The sequence below is a fragment of the Salvelinus sp. IW2-2015 genome, linkage group LG8 (genome assembly GCF_002910315.2).
Source record: "Salvelinus sp. IW2-2015 linkage group LG8, ASM291031v2, whole genome shotgun sequence".
NCBI lineage: Eukaryota > Metazoa > Chordata > Actinopteri > Salmoniformes > Salmonidae > Salvelinus > Salvelinus sp. IW2-2015.
The window spans coordinates 11,875,826-11,889,550 of NC_036848.1; the positions used below are offsets into that span (position 1 = coordinate 11,875,826).

The window sequence follows — 13,725 nt, forward strand, 5'->3', positions numbered from 1 at the left end:
GCTTGGGCAAGTTGCTATGGGGAGTGCAGAGCTGTTGACCGGGGTAGGGGTGACCAGGTGGAAAGCATGGCCAGCCGTAGAAAAATGCTTTTTGAAATCCTCAATTATCGTGGATTTATCGGTGGAATAACCAGGCATTCTCTACTGACGGAATGAGGTCAATATCCTTCCAGGATACCCGGGCCAGGTCGATTAGAAAGGCCTGCTCGCTGAAGTGTTTTAGGGAGCGTTGACAGTGATGAGGGGTGGTCGTTTGACATCAGACCCATTACGGACGCAGGCAATGAGGCAGTGATCGCTGAGATCCTGGTTGAAGACAGCAGAGGTGTATTTAGAGGGCAGGTTGGTCAGGATGATATCTATGAAGGTGCCTGTGTTTACGGATTTGGGGTTGTACCTGGTAGGTTCCATGATAATTTGGGTGAGATTGAGGGCATCTAGCTTAGATTGTAGGACTGCCGGGGTGTTAAGCATATCCTAGTTTAGGTCACCTAACAGAACGAACTCTGAAGATAGATGAGGGGCAATTAATTCACATATGGTGTCCAGGGTGCAGCTGGGGGCTGAGGGGGGTCTGTAACAAGCGGCAACAGTGAGAGACTTGTTTCTGGAAAGGTGGATTTTTAAAAGTAGAAGCTCGAACTGTTTGGGCACAGACCTGGATAGTATGACAGAACTCTGCAGGCTGTCTCTGCAGTAGATTGCAACTCCACCCCCTTTGGCAGTTCTATCTTGGCAGTTCTATCAGTTCTAAATGTTGTAGTTGGGGATGTAAATTTAGGATCTTTTGGTGGCCTTCCTAAGTCAGGATTCAGACACGGCTAGTACATCAGGGTTGGTTGGAGTGTGCTAAAGCAGTGAAAATAAATTATTTAGGGCTTCTGATGTTAACATGCATGAAACCAAGGATTTTACGGTTACATAAGTCAACTGAAGGTTGACTTCAGTTCTAGCACAAAAATTCCTGGCCCCAGCCCCTCCCAATCACGAAAATAAAGGCAAATCGGACTGTATCTTCATCACAAGGCTGGGACTCCATGACCCTTCTCCACAAAGTCCAAACTACACTGGATTTAGTGTCATCTGAAACAACTTTTAAAGCTAGAATTCTTAATTGAAACAAACAACTCTGTTTTTTATTTAGCTGAGGGATGGGGCTGGAGAAATGTAACCACTCTCAAATTCATAGACAGAGTTATGGAAGCAAGGACTGGCCATCCATGGTAGCAAAATTATTGTTTTAACCATGTTTTAAAAACAGGAAGAATAAGATTGACAAGCATCAGTTTGGTAAAAGAAAAACGTATTTACCCTGTCATGTGTATATTGATTCATTATTATTGGGTGTTGTTTACATTGTCTACAAACTTTGGAGTAAAACATGCTTATATTTGGGCTTTTGATGGGGTACGAAAGCTCATAATGTCAAGGGTCAGGAGAAGACCCAGATGCGGACAGTTTTGTAGTAACAAAAGTTTATTTCAAAAACGGGGGCAGGCAAATGACAGGTCAAAGATTTTACTGAGTTACAGTTCATATCAGGAAAAAAGTAAATTTAGATAAATAAATTAGGCCCTAATCTATGGATTTTACATGGCTGGGAATACAGATATACATCTGTTGGTCACAGACACCTTAAAAAAGAAGTAGGGGCGTGTATCAGAAAACCAGTCAGTATCTGGTGTAACCACCATTTGCCTCATGCAGCTCGACACATCTCCTTTGCATAGAGTTGATCAGGCTGTTGATTGTGGCCTGTGGAAGGATGTCCCACTCCTCTTCAAAGGCTGTGCGAAGTTGCTGGATATTGGAGGGAACTGGAACAGAGATTCCCAAATGTGCTCAATGGGTGACATCTGGTGAGTATTCAGGCCATGGAAGAACTGGGACATTTTCAGCTTCCAGGAATTATGTACAGATCCTTGCGACATGGAGCCATTCATTATCATGCTGAAACATGGTGACGGATGAATGCACGACAATGGGCCTCAGGATCTTGTTACGGTATATCTGTACATTCAAATTGCTATTGATAAATTGCAATTGTGTTCGTTGTCCTTAGCTTATACCTGCCAATACTATATCCCCACCGCCACCATTGGGCACACTGTTCACAACGTTGACATCAGCAAACCGCTCTTCCACACGATGCCATACATGTGGTCTGGTTGGACATACTGTCAAATTCTCTAAAAATGATGTTGGATGCAGCTTATGGTAGAGAAATTAACATTCAATTCTCTGGCAACAGCTCTGGTGGACATTCCTGCAGTCAGCATGCCAATTGCACGCTCCCTCAAAACATTGTGTTACAAAACTGTACATTTTAGAGTGATGTTTTATTGTCCCCAGCACAAGGTGCACCTGTGCAATGAACATGCTGTTTAATCAGCTTCTTGATATGCCACACCTGTCAGGTGGAATGATTATCTTGGCAAAGGAGAAATGCTCACTAACAAGGATGTAAACAAATATGTGCACAAAATATGAGAGAAATAAGCTTTTTGTGCGTATGGAACATTTCTGGGATCTTTTATTTCAGGTCATGAAACATGGCACCAACACTTTACATGTTGCATTTATGTTTTTGTTCAGTCTATGTATTGGTATTTCTGTCTCAGCCATGTGAACTCATGTCCTGTTTATGTTTGTGTTCCCTACCCATCTTTTTTGCACACTTGTGTGTATATGGTGTGTAGATCTGAAATGGTCAGTAGTAAAAAAAAAAACAGTACACTTAGTCAGTACACTCAGAATAGAACGTTTTTACACTTAGAATATAACGTTTTTCTAATGCAAAGGGAACTGAAAGCATGCATAGTTAATGAACAGATTTGTAATCTCTTCGTTGTGAGTCTTGTGTCAGGTTAACTTCTAATTAATATGCAATCAGTTCCCTTAAAGAGGGCTGATTGTGAACACACTGTCTGCTTAGGTTCCCTCTTTCACTTCTGTTTTGATTGTATCCCCCAAGCTACAGTACAGTATAAGTACATGGTTTGAGGGAGGCTTATTCAAATCAAATCAAATGTATTTATATAGCCCTTCGTACATCAGCTGATATCTCAAAGTGCTGTACAGAAACCCAGCCTAAAACCTCAAACAGCAAGCAATGCAGGTGTAGAAGCACCTGCATTGCTTGCTGTTTGTAGTTGTTATTCAGAGCAACTACAATATCTTGGTGATTTATGAGATGGTTTTGCAGCATATTTAATCTAATGGGCCTTTCCATATGTATTCAATCTCTTTCTGACCGCATCCCTTTTGATTTGAACAAAACCTTCCATACATGTTTTCCCATAGTAGAAGTGGTCAGAAAGGGACTTTTTGGACCTGAATGCCAAAACATTCAGGAGATAGAGGTGCTCAAAGTTGACCCATTTTGCATACCCTCCCTACCATGAGACATGTCTTCATCTGTCACGCCCTGACCATAGAGAGCTGTTTATTCTCTATGTTGGTTAGGTCGGGGTGTGATTAAGAGTGGGTTATCTAGGGGAATTATATGTCTGTTGGCCTGGTATGGTTCCCAATCAGAGGCAGCTGTTTATCGTTGTCTCTGATTGGGGATCATATTTAGGTAGCCATTTCCCCATTGTGCTTTGTGGGATCTTGTCTAGGTATAGTTGCCTGTGAGCACTACTCTGAGCGGCACGTTTCGTTTGTTCGCTTTATTGTTTTTGTTCTTTAAGTTTCTCTTCCAAATAAAAGGATGGAAACATACCACGCTGCATCTTGGTCCACTCCTTATAACGATCGTGACATCATCACTGAAAAAGATAAACAGTTAGGTTTCAAATGATACCAAACTCTTCAAACAGGGTTGTCAAATTACTTTTTCATTCTTTAAAAAAACAAACTAATAATGTATTTTTGACCAGACAGCATCAGATAGATGGGCTACATGTACAGAGACAGATGGGCACTGTTTTGCTCACTTGGATGCTTTCTCCGGTGAGATACTTCCGTTTAGTTTATTAATTCGACCATTTAAAAAAACAAGCACACATAAAACTTGAAACGCCATACATGCACATTAGTAAAATCATTGAGGATAACAAAATACATTCTGGGACTTATTTCCATTGTGGTCCTCAGCATTTTGCGAATTGAAGGAAAATTCTGAAACACAGAGACGAAAGATTATTATAATAACTTTTGTATTGGTCAAATTTTGGGGGGAATCCTGGCTTCCCTTGGCATCCACGAATACACATCACTGCTACCTCTTAGAAAGCCATTCTGGTTGCATAAAGATTTCTGTAATTGTCCTGCTGAAAAATACAACACTATCCCAGGAGTAAGTATTCAGAAGACTGAGGTTTTCTTACATTTTTTATCTGGGCTTTGCTCCTTTAATATTTATTTTGATTCTGACAAGCATACCCATACCAATACCTATTCCTAATATTGCTTGAAAATCAGAGACCAGGTTTGAATATTGCTGTCCATCAATGACTCCCAACTAAATTGAATGAGCTTGAGCATTTTTGACAAAAACAATGGATAAATGTTGCCCTAAAAATCTTATTCAAAAAGATTCACAGCTGTAATGGCTGCCAAAGGTGTTTCCACCAAGAATTAACTCTGAGGTGTGAAGACACGCAATCAAGACATATTTTTATTTAGATGGCCTCATCTTAGAAGCATAGAAGGCCTCATCTTCCTAAACATCTCCAGGTAGGAAATACACACAAAAACACACAGGGTTAAACCCTACACGCGGCTGACAGTCAGACACTCATGACGCATGACATTCACTTCAAGATGCATGCTCATGAAGAGGAATGGCCTCACACACGGTCCCCTTACTCACACAAACCTAAAAGTACATAATGATMTGAAACACAGTCAGTAYTTACAACTGCGTGTGTGTGTGTGTGTTCAGCTGGGGCTCTGGGGCAGACCTGTGGGGATCAGAGGGTGACTCGCGCTACGGGAAACMCCGCATTGACGATGGCATGCTGGAGGTGGTGGGGGTGACCGGGGTAGTGCACATGGTGAGTTCATCACCTACTGCCCTTACTCTGTTTAGTACCACGTATGTCCTGATACCACAGACAAGAGAGAGATCAGCACTAAAAATGATCCCAGTGTTTCAGAACCTTTCCTTTTTCTAAGTTCAGACATTAATCTGCTTGAAAGTCACTTGTGTCAAATACTGGATTAACATGTAAAATAGTCTAGTACTTGGTTTTACAAAGTGCTAATGTAAACAAACAAATCAAAATGCTTACATGTAGATTCGAGAGAAAAAAACTCACTATTTGCCTAAAACCCCACAATGGCCATTCAATAACAATTCTATGAAGGGAATGTGAGACATTACATGTCATATAATATGTAAATCTTTCATTCAATTGTTTGAGGAGGATAGATATTCCAAGTGGAGACTTACGACAGTAGCCTCAGAAATATGCACATTCGCACAGACAAACACACTCCCATCTTAATTTTCAGTTAGTGCATACTCAAGTCTGTAGCCAAGTTCCTTCTATTGTTAATAACCTGTCTCTGTAGCAGTCACCCTCGCTGCAGAATAGGTACTCACCTTCACTTAATGCCTCACAAATGTATTCCAAACATAAGTATCATTGGATTTGAATGGAATCGTGAATGTTGCACTCCATTCGTTGTTTTACATATCTTTGTTGCTGCTCATTTTTTGTAGCTGATGGAATGAATGCAGGGAGGAGACCACCAGCCAATCCTAAATCTGCATTATAAACTAGAGAGACTTGTGTTGGATTTCTCYAGTCATTTGCCTGGAGGTCATGTTTCATTCATAGTAGAGATGGTACGCCTGAGTACCTGTTCTCTTGTTGTCAGCACTTCGTCCGCATTCCTGGTGATGTAGAATTTACAAGAAATGCAGTCATGAAATGACTCCTTCATTTGAAGGAGGATCTCATTTTTTACACTCCAGCACATGTGATGTCGTCGGAACAGTATTTGATTGATTCTAAGTTGACTCACTTTTGTGACTTGGTGCTAGTGTGTAGCAAAACGTTTGAATCTTTCACTCCACTAGCAGCTTCGGGCCCTATTCAATCAAAACTGGTGTTGTGGTTGAGTCAGAATCTGCAGTCCTTTTATGCAGTGTGAAAGTATTTGTGAAAGCACAGTATTTCCAAGGTGGATTGACAGCTAACTGGGCTTGAATGAATAGGGTCCTAGACAGTAGGGTCCCCATTAGACACACAAACTGTGGTGATTTCACCTGTGGTTCCTCATTGGCTGTGTTCCAATCATCGTAATGGCTTCCTTTCCTTGTCTCCTCTCCTTCCTGAACACTAGTAAATGAAAGGATTGGATAGGTACTCACCATATACCATAGAGACTTATGACAAGGACATTAACCCATTTTATACTGAGGGGACACAGCTATTGTGTTGTGAAATGCATGTATAGTCAACAGCCTGTGTAAAAGAAAAATTGGAGTAAACATGGTGATGTTTTTAGCTGTTTAGCTCTAATATGAGATTGTTTATTCCATTTAGAGGCATAAAGTGTTTCTGTGTATACAGTATGTGAAGACAAGGATTGGTTTTAGATCAATAAGTATCTTTGGTATTTCTTTGGTGTCAATAGTCAGCTCTGGTCTGCAGTGCTCATTGGAACAATTAGTGTGATGCTTTAGTCACAAGAGAATACAGTAGACGGCATGTGTCAAAAAGTGATTGATGAGGTATTTTATGGGTCACGTGTAAAGGTGATTGATGAGGTATTTTATGGGTCATGTGTTTATGCCCATATATGTACCTCCTGTTCTCACGGTATGGAGTGAGTGTTTATGTAACCTGATAGTGCAGCTGTTCCTTTGAAGTAAAGCCTGTGTTTACATTAAAGCTGTCAAGGTGATTGATGGGTAGTGACCTCGTTGAACTGTGGAATGTGTTTGAAGCAAGGTTTTTTTTCTAATCAATTCAGCAGCGAGGGGGCTATATGTACATAAGGAAAGCCATAAACAGTTGTTTTTCGAGGATGTCATGACCTCTGTCTATCCCCCATGTGATGGTGTGTGTGTGTGTGTGTGGTGTGTGTGTGTGTGTGGTGATGTGAGTGTGTGTCTCTGCAGGGGTGTTTGAAACAATGTTTTTTTCTTAACAATTCAACAATAGGAGGGCATATATACATAACGATACCCAAACAACAGGTGATTTTTCCTAGGGTGGGAATCAACAAAAATAGGTTTATACCCCTTACACCCCAAGGAGAGCTGCTCTCCAGGGGGTGGCTKTCGCAGTCAATCATGCAATCCTCTTTTTGAATGGGTAATTGTACTCTTTAAGTTGGGCCCTTTACTTATTACTTAAACAGATTCATTTTTACCCCCTAATAATTAATGCAGGGGGTTAAATCAGGTGTTTCTTGGTGGTCTTAAACAAATCTACTGTGAAACAAAAGCGTACACTTTACACACATGATTATTGAGTTAAAAAAAGACACCAGTAACATGTCAGATATTTGTTTAAATGTATTCATTTTTGAGTTTGCAACCCAATATGCCACTTTAAATACATCACAGAAGACTGAAATGTAACAAAATGCCTATTGAGCTGTACACTGAGATTCTCAGTTGGTCAATATTCCTCCTTGAGTGATTCCCCAACATCTTGTCAACATGTCCCCCAAAAATGGAACAGATATCTCATACCAATCCATCTTTATAGACATTTGTCCTTAACAAGGCCTAGGAGGCCCCTATAGTGTCCAGAAATCTCTCCAGAATGTCAAATATTTTAAGCATCTTTATTTCCATGCATATAACTTGTCAACAAGTATTTTTATGACCAAATTCACATTCTTTAGTGTAGACATTAATTTTTTTATAATTTTTTCATGACTGTTTGTACTGACTGTAGTAGATCCCTGAATGGTCAGAAATCTCTTCAAATAGAAGTATGTTTGTAGCACAACATATCTTACAGGGCGGCCCTCTTTCACTCTCTCATCATGTCACAAGCTGACAGGCTCCCAGAGACAGGGCCATAAAAGGCCGCAGCTCACTCAACTGTCCCTTCCCTCTCCAACAGCCATCAGCCCAGAACAGCATGAAGACAGAACAGCTAAAAGATCATCTGGGAATCCTTCCTTCCTCATGGAGCTTTTTGAAGGTGAGTTGAATATTCAATGTGATGTTTGTATATAGATATATATTATTTAAGAATGATATGTCTTAATTGTTTTCATTGACATGTATGTTTTTCAAAATGAAGGCTATTTATCCATTGAACCATTGTTTTTATTCATACTGTTTGTAAACAATAGCTTCTGCCCTCTTAGGGTCTAGTTGACCCTCTTATTATATCAAACCTCTCAGACTAGAAAGTATCATTAGAAAGTATGATTAGAAAGTATGATATGATTAGAAAGTATGATATGATTAGAAAGTATGATTAGAAAGTATGATTAGAAAGTATGATTAGAACAGTCAAAACTGTTCGCTGCTCTGGCACCCCAATGGTGGAACAAACTCCCTCACGACGCCAGGTCAGCGGAGTCAATCACCACCTTCCGGAGACACCTGAAACCCCACCTCTTTAAGGAATACCTAGGATAGGATAAAGTAATCCTTCTAACCCCCCCCCCCTTAAAAAGTTTGATGCACTATTGTAAAGTGGTTGTTCCACTGGATATCATAAGGTGAATGCACCAATTTGTAAGTCACTCTGGATAAGAGCGTCTGCTAAATGACTTAAATGTAAATGTAATTAGAAAGTATGATATGATTAGAAAGTATGATTAGAAAGTATGATTAGAAAGTATGATTAGAAAGTATGATATGATTAGAAAGTATGATTAGAAAGTATGATATGATTAGAAAGTATATGATTAGAAAGTATGATTAGAAAGTATGATTAGAAAGTATGATATGATTAGAAAGTATGATTAGAAAGTATGATTAGAAAGTATGATTAGAAAGTATGATATGATTAGAAAGTATGATTAGAAAGTATGATATGATTAGAAAGTATGATATGATTAGAAAGTACGATTAGAAAGTATGATTAGAAGTATGATATGATTAGAAAGTATGATATGATTAGAAAGTATGATTAGAAACTACGATTAGAAAGTATGATTAGAAACTACGATTAGAAAGTATGATTAGAAACCATGGCCAACTATGTTCAAACTGTGATTAGAAACAATAATTAGAAACTATGACAAACTATGATCAAACTATGATAATAAACTATGAACAACTATGAAGACATGTCTGTGTGTGTGAGTGATGATCTATTATTTAATTGTGTAATATTACTCTCTCTCTCTCAATGTATACCATTTCACTCAATGTATACCAAAGTAACAAATATTTAACAAAGTTTCAACATTTTGTATTGCAACAGTTCTGAAAGACAATGACATACAATTTTTAGGCAATTATTAATATAATGTGTTACATAGTGTGCATATGTGATAACTTTATGTAATATATTCTCTCTCTCTTTCTCTCTTTCTCTCTCTCTCAGGCTGTGAAAAAGACAAAAGACATGACATTGACTCCTGAGTGTTGAACTTTTGCCCACTCTACAGTCGCCCTGGTTATTATATGACCCTGAGGGTCATCTACGAACGTTGGAACATCTTGAATAACAATAAGGGGCACATGTACTCTTAAATGTCCACTCAGCACAACCCTCAGAGCATGGTTCCTCTATAATGTTGTTCCTAGGTTTATGACTTCTAGGGAGTGTTTCCTAGATGCTGTGCTTCGGCATGTGCATTGATAGGTCATAGCTTTTATAGACTGGGTTTCTGTAAAACACTTTGTGACAACTACTGATGCAAAAAGGGGTTTTAAGAAATACATTTGGTTGATGACAGATATGTATTATTATAAAAAATAATAGAACATTATTATTATCATAATCTTTATTATTATTATGTTACAGGTGAGACATACCCAGAAATGTCAACGTCTTGTCAAGTGCTCAAATCTGTACAGCAGCCCCAATATAATCACGTACAGTAGCTCCAACTTACAAGAATGTGTTTACCGGGCAGTGATGAAAACATTTTAAATGAGCTCTAATTCAAACATACAAGGATATATATTTGATACAATTACCCATTCAAAACTGTTGTTACAAAATCACTTCTCATTGTGTACATTTCAAGGTTTCACAAACATAAAACAACTATCTAATTAATGTTTCTCGGACTAACACACTGTTGAGTTTCCTATTTACTAAAGAACAATCATTAAGACAAAACACAAAAATATGTCATATAAACTGTATACATGTCTTTCTATACTGAAAACAGGTACATTCTGAAAGATTATGATGTTGTTGATGTGATAACACATTTTTTTATTCACGTCTCAATAAATAATTAAAAAGAATCGAATCCACAATTACATAATATGCAATGAACTACTGACTTTTTCATTTGTAAATCATTATTATAACCCAAATGAAACCTTCAGGTTTAATATAGCCCTGGGGTGARTGAAAAAAGTTGTATATGTATTAGGTTGTTAAGATCTTAGATTACATGTAAAAAACAACTCAATGCTGAACTAAATCAAAATATGTATTTGTATTATAACCTCTGAAGAACGTGTCTACAACTCAAAAGTATTATTAAGAATGTGTAAGAAATTGAAATACATAATATATGTACCCCATCTCAATTTTAACAAGAGACATGTTCTGAACTTTGAAACCAAATTGTAAACTCTTTACACATACTTATGCTACTTTCACATAACAAAATACAATGTCAGTGTCAGTGTATGCATCCTTCGATGCTGTGGGGAATGTGTAATATATTGTACATGTTCCCCCCTATAGATATTCCTTAACATCCTAGATACTAGTACATTAGTAGTACATAACAGTGTAATAGTGTAGTACTACAGTACGGACATGTCTTCTGGATATGTGTAGTACTGTATATTAAACATCAGTGACTCTTTGATTCACCAAAGGTTCTTGTTCTCTACAGTTTAACATAAACAATATTTCACTCCACTCTAAAAATATACTTTTGGATTATAAACATGTAAATAAAAAATAGAAAAGGACTCTACTCAAGGGGGAATATTGACCAACTGAGCATCTCAGTGTAGAGCTCAATAAACACAATAGGCATTTTGTTACATTTCAGTTTTCTGTGATGTATTTAAAGTGGCATATTGGGTTGCAAACTCAAAAATGAATACATTTAAACTATATCTGACATGTTAATGGTGTCTTTTTTTAAGTCAATAACCATGTGTGTAAAGTGTAGGCTTTTGTTTCACTATAGATTTGTTTAAGACCACCAAGAAACACCTGATTTAGCCCACTGAATTAATTATTAGGGGGTAAAAATTAATCTGTTTAAGTCATAAGTAAAGGGCCCAACTTAAAGAGTACAATTACCCATTCAAAAAGAGGATGGCATGATTGACTGTGACAGCCACCCCCTGGAGAGCAGCTCTCCTTGGGTTGTAAGGGGTATAAACCTTTTTTTGTTGATTCCCACCCTAGGAAAAATCCCCTGTTGTTTGGGTATCGTTATATATAGATATATATATATATATATATATATCCCCTCCTATTGTTGAATTGTTTAGAAAAAAACATTGTTTGAAACACCCCTGCAGAGACACAGACAGACAGACACACACACACACACACACACACACACACACACACACACACACACACACACACACACACACACACACACACACACACACACACACACACACACACACACACACACACACACACACACACGGGGGATAGACAGAGGTCATGACATCCTCGGGAAAAAACAACTGTTTATGGCTTTCCTTATGTACATATAGCCCCCTACTGCTGAATTGATTAGAAAAAAACATTGCTTCAAACACATTCCACAGTTCAACGAGGTCACTACCCATCAATCACCTTGACAGCTTTAATGTAAACACAGGCTTTACTTCAAATGAACAGCTGCACTATCAGGTTACATAAACACTCACTCGATACCGTGAGAACTTCCGGACAGAAGGTACATATATGGGCATAAACACGTGACCCATAAAATACCTCATCAATCACTTTTTTGACACATGCCGTCTACTGTATTCTCTCTGTCACACCATAACTCCATCACCAAAAGCAATCCACTCCAAAGATAATACTCCAATAGGAATGCCCCTTTCACCCCTCTCATAAGACGGAAGAATGTCCACACCAAGGGATGATTTGAAAAGACATGGAAGAAGTGATGACTGATTGCTGGCAAATGTTTGGTCTACGCCAAACCCAGATTCGTCTGTCGGACTGCCAAATGGTGAAGCATGATTCATCACTCCAGAGAACGCATTTTTACTGCACCAAAGTCCAATGGCAGCAAGCTTTAGATCACTCCAGCTGACGCGTGGCAATACACATGGTGATCTTAGGCTTGTGTGCCGCTGCTCGGCCATGGAAACCTATTTTACGAAGCTCCCGACTAACAGTTATTGTACTGACTTTGCTTCCAGAGGCAGTTTGGAACTCGGTAGTGAGTGTTGCAACCGAGGACAGATTACTTTTAAGCGCTACGTGCTTCAGCACTCAGCTGTCCTGTTCTGTGAATTTTTGTGGCCTACCACTTTGCGACTTTTGTTTCCACTTCACAATAACAGCACTTACAGTTGACCGGGGCATCTCTACCAAGACAGATATTGCAAACTGATTTGTTGGAAAGGTGCCACGTTGAAAGTCACTGAGCTCTTTAGTAAGGCAATTGTACTGCCAATGTTTGTCTATGGAGATTGCATCACTGTGTGCTCTATTTTAGGTTCCCACTTTCACTTCTGTTTTGACTGAACAGTATATAGTAAGTGCATGGTTTGCGGGAGGCGGATTCAGAGAAACTGTTGTCAGACAAACTGAATGTATCTTCGAATCCAGGCCAGGATCAAGGTAACTGACAATATTTTCATATTTTTTTTACTTCTTTTATTGACCTAGTGAAACATGAAAATCTATACAAGGTGATGGGGACACATGAATATCTATACAAGGTGATGGGGATTTATGTGATGGTTTTGCAGCATATTTAATCTAATGGGCCGTTCCATATGAATTCAATCCCTTACTTTTTGGACCTGAATGCCAAAATACTCAGGAGATAAAGGTGCTCAAAGTTGACCCATTTTGCAGACCCCACACCACCATGAGACATGTCTTCATCACTGAAAAAGATAAACAGTTGAGTTTGATATAACTTGAAAGCTTTCAAACAGGGTTGTCAAACTATTTTTGAATTCTAGATTGTTTTTAATGTTGTTTTTATTTTTGGACATAAATGATCTTAAAACGTGCAAACTCAGATTTGTGTATTTTTCAGATATGTTGTAGCTTAGACCCTATTTTACATCATCTGAGGTGTTTTTGTTGGGCCCATCATTGGTTGAGACACAGCATGCTATTGAATACAGGGTGGCTGTCATTTCAATAATAGAAATAGAATGGACCTATCCCTTCAGACCACTGCAATTTAGCTGGTATACCATTGACATTTAAATTGCATTGAAATTTCAACTTCCAATTACCACCAGAAAGATGGCTGCCGGTACACCCACCGTTGAATATCAACTTCAATGGGAATCTCTATTACAGTGCCTAGAGAAAGTCAGCTGCTTAAAAATACCCAATAAATATTAAATTGTTTTCCTACAGATATACACAACCTACTTCACATTTCCAAAGTGAAAGAAAAATTATAGAAAAATGTCAAAATTAATAAAAA

General features: G+C 38.4%; 1 protein-coding gene and 1 long non-coding RNA gene across 2 annotated transcripts in view; both read left to right on the forward strand.

Moving 5' to 3' along the window:
• The first annotated feature begins 7,877 nt into the window (after nt 1-7,877).
• LOC139028078 (uncharacterized) lies at nt 7,878-9,867 on the forward strand. Its single transcript, XR_011480252.1, has 2 exons — nt 7,878-8,117; nt 9,480-9,867. It is a non-coding gene; the product is annotated as an uncharacterized lncRNA (long non-coding RNA).
• A 2,879-nt stretch (nt 9,868-12,746) lies between these two features.
• The window catches only part of LOC111967159 (uncharacterized), a 32,827-nt gene continuing 31,848 nt past the window's right edge, over nt 12,747-13,725 (forward strand). The window contains exon 1 of the mRNA XM_023992022.2: nt 12,747-12,896. The gene's annotated coding sequence lies outside the window, so the exon portion shown is untranslated. The remainder of the gene's footprint in view (nt 12,897-13,725) is intronic.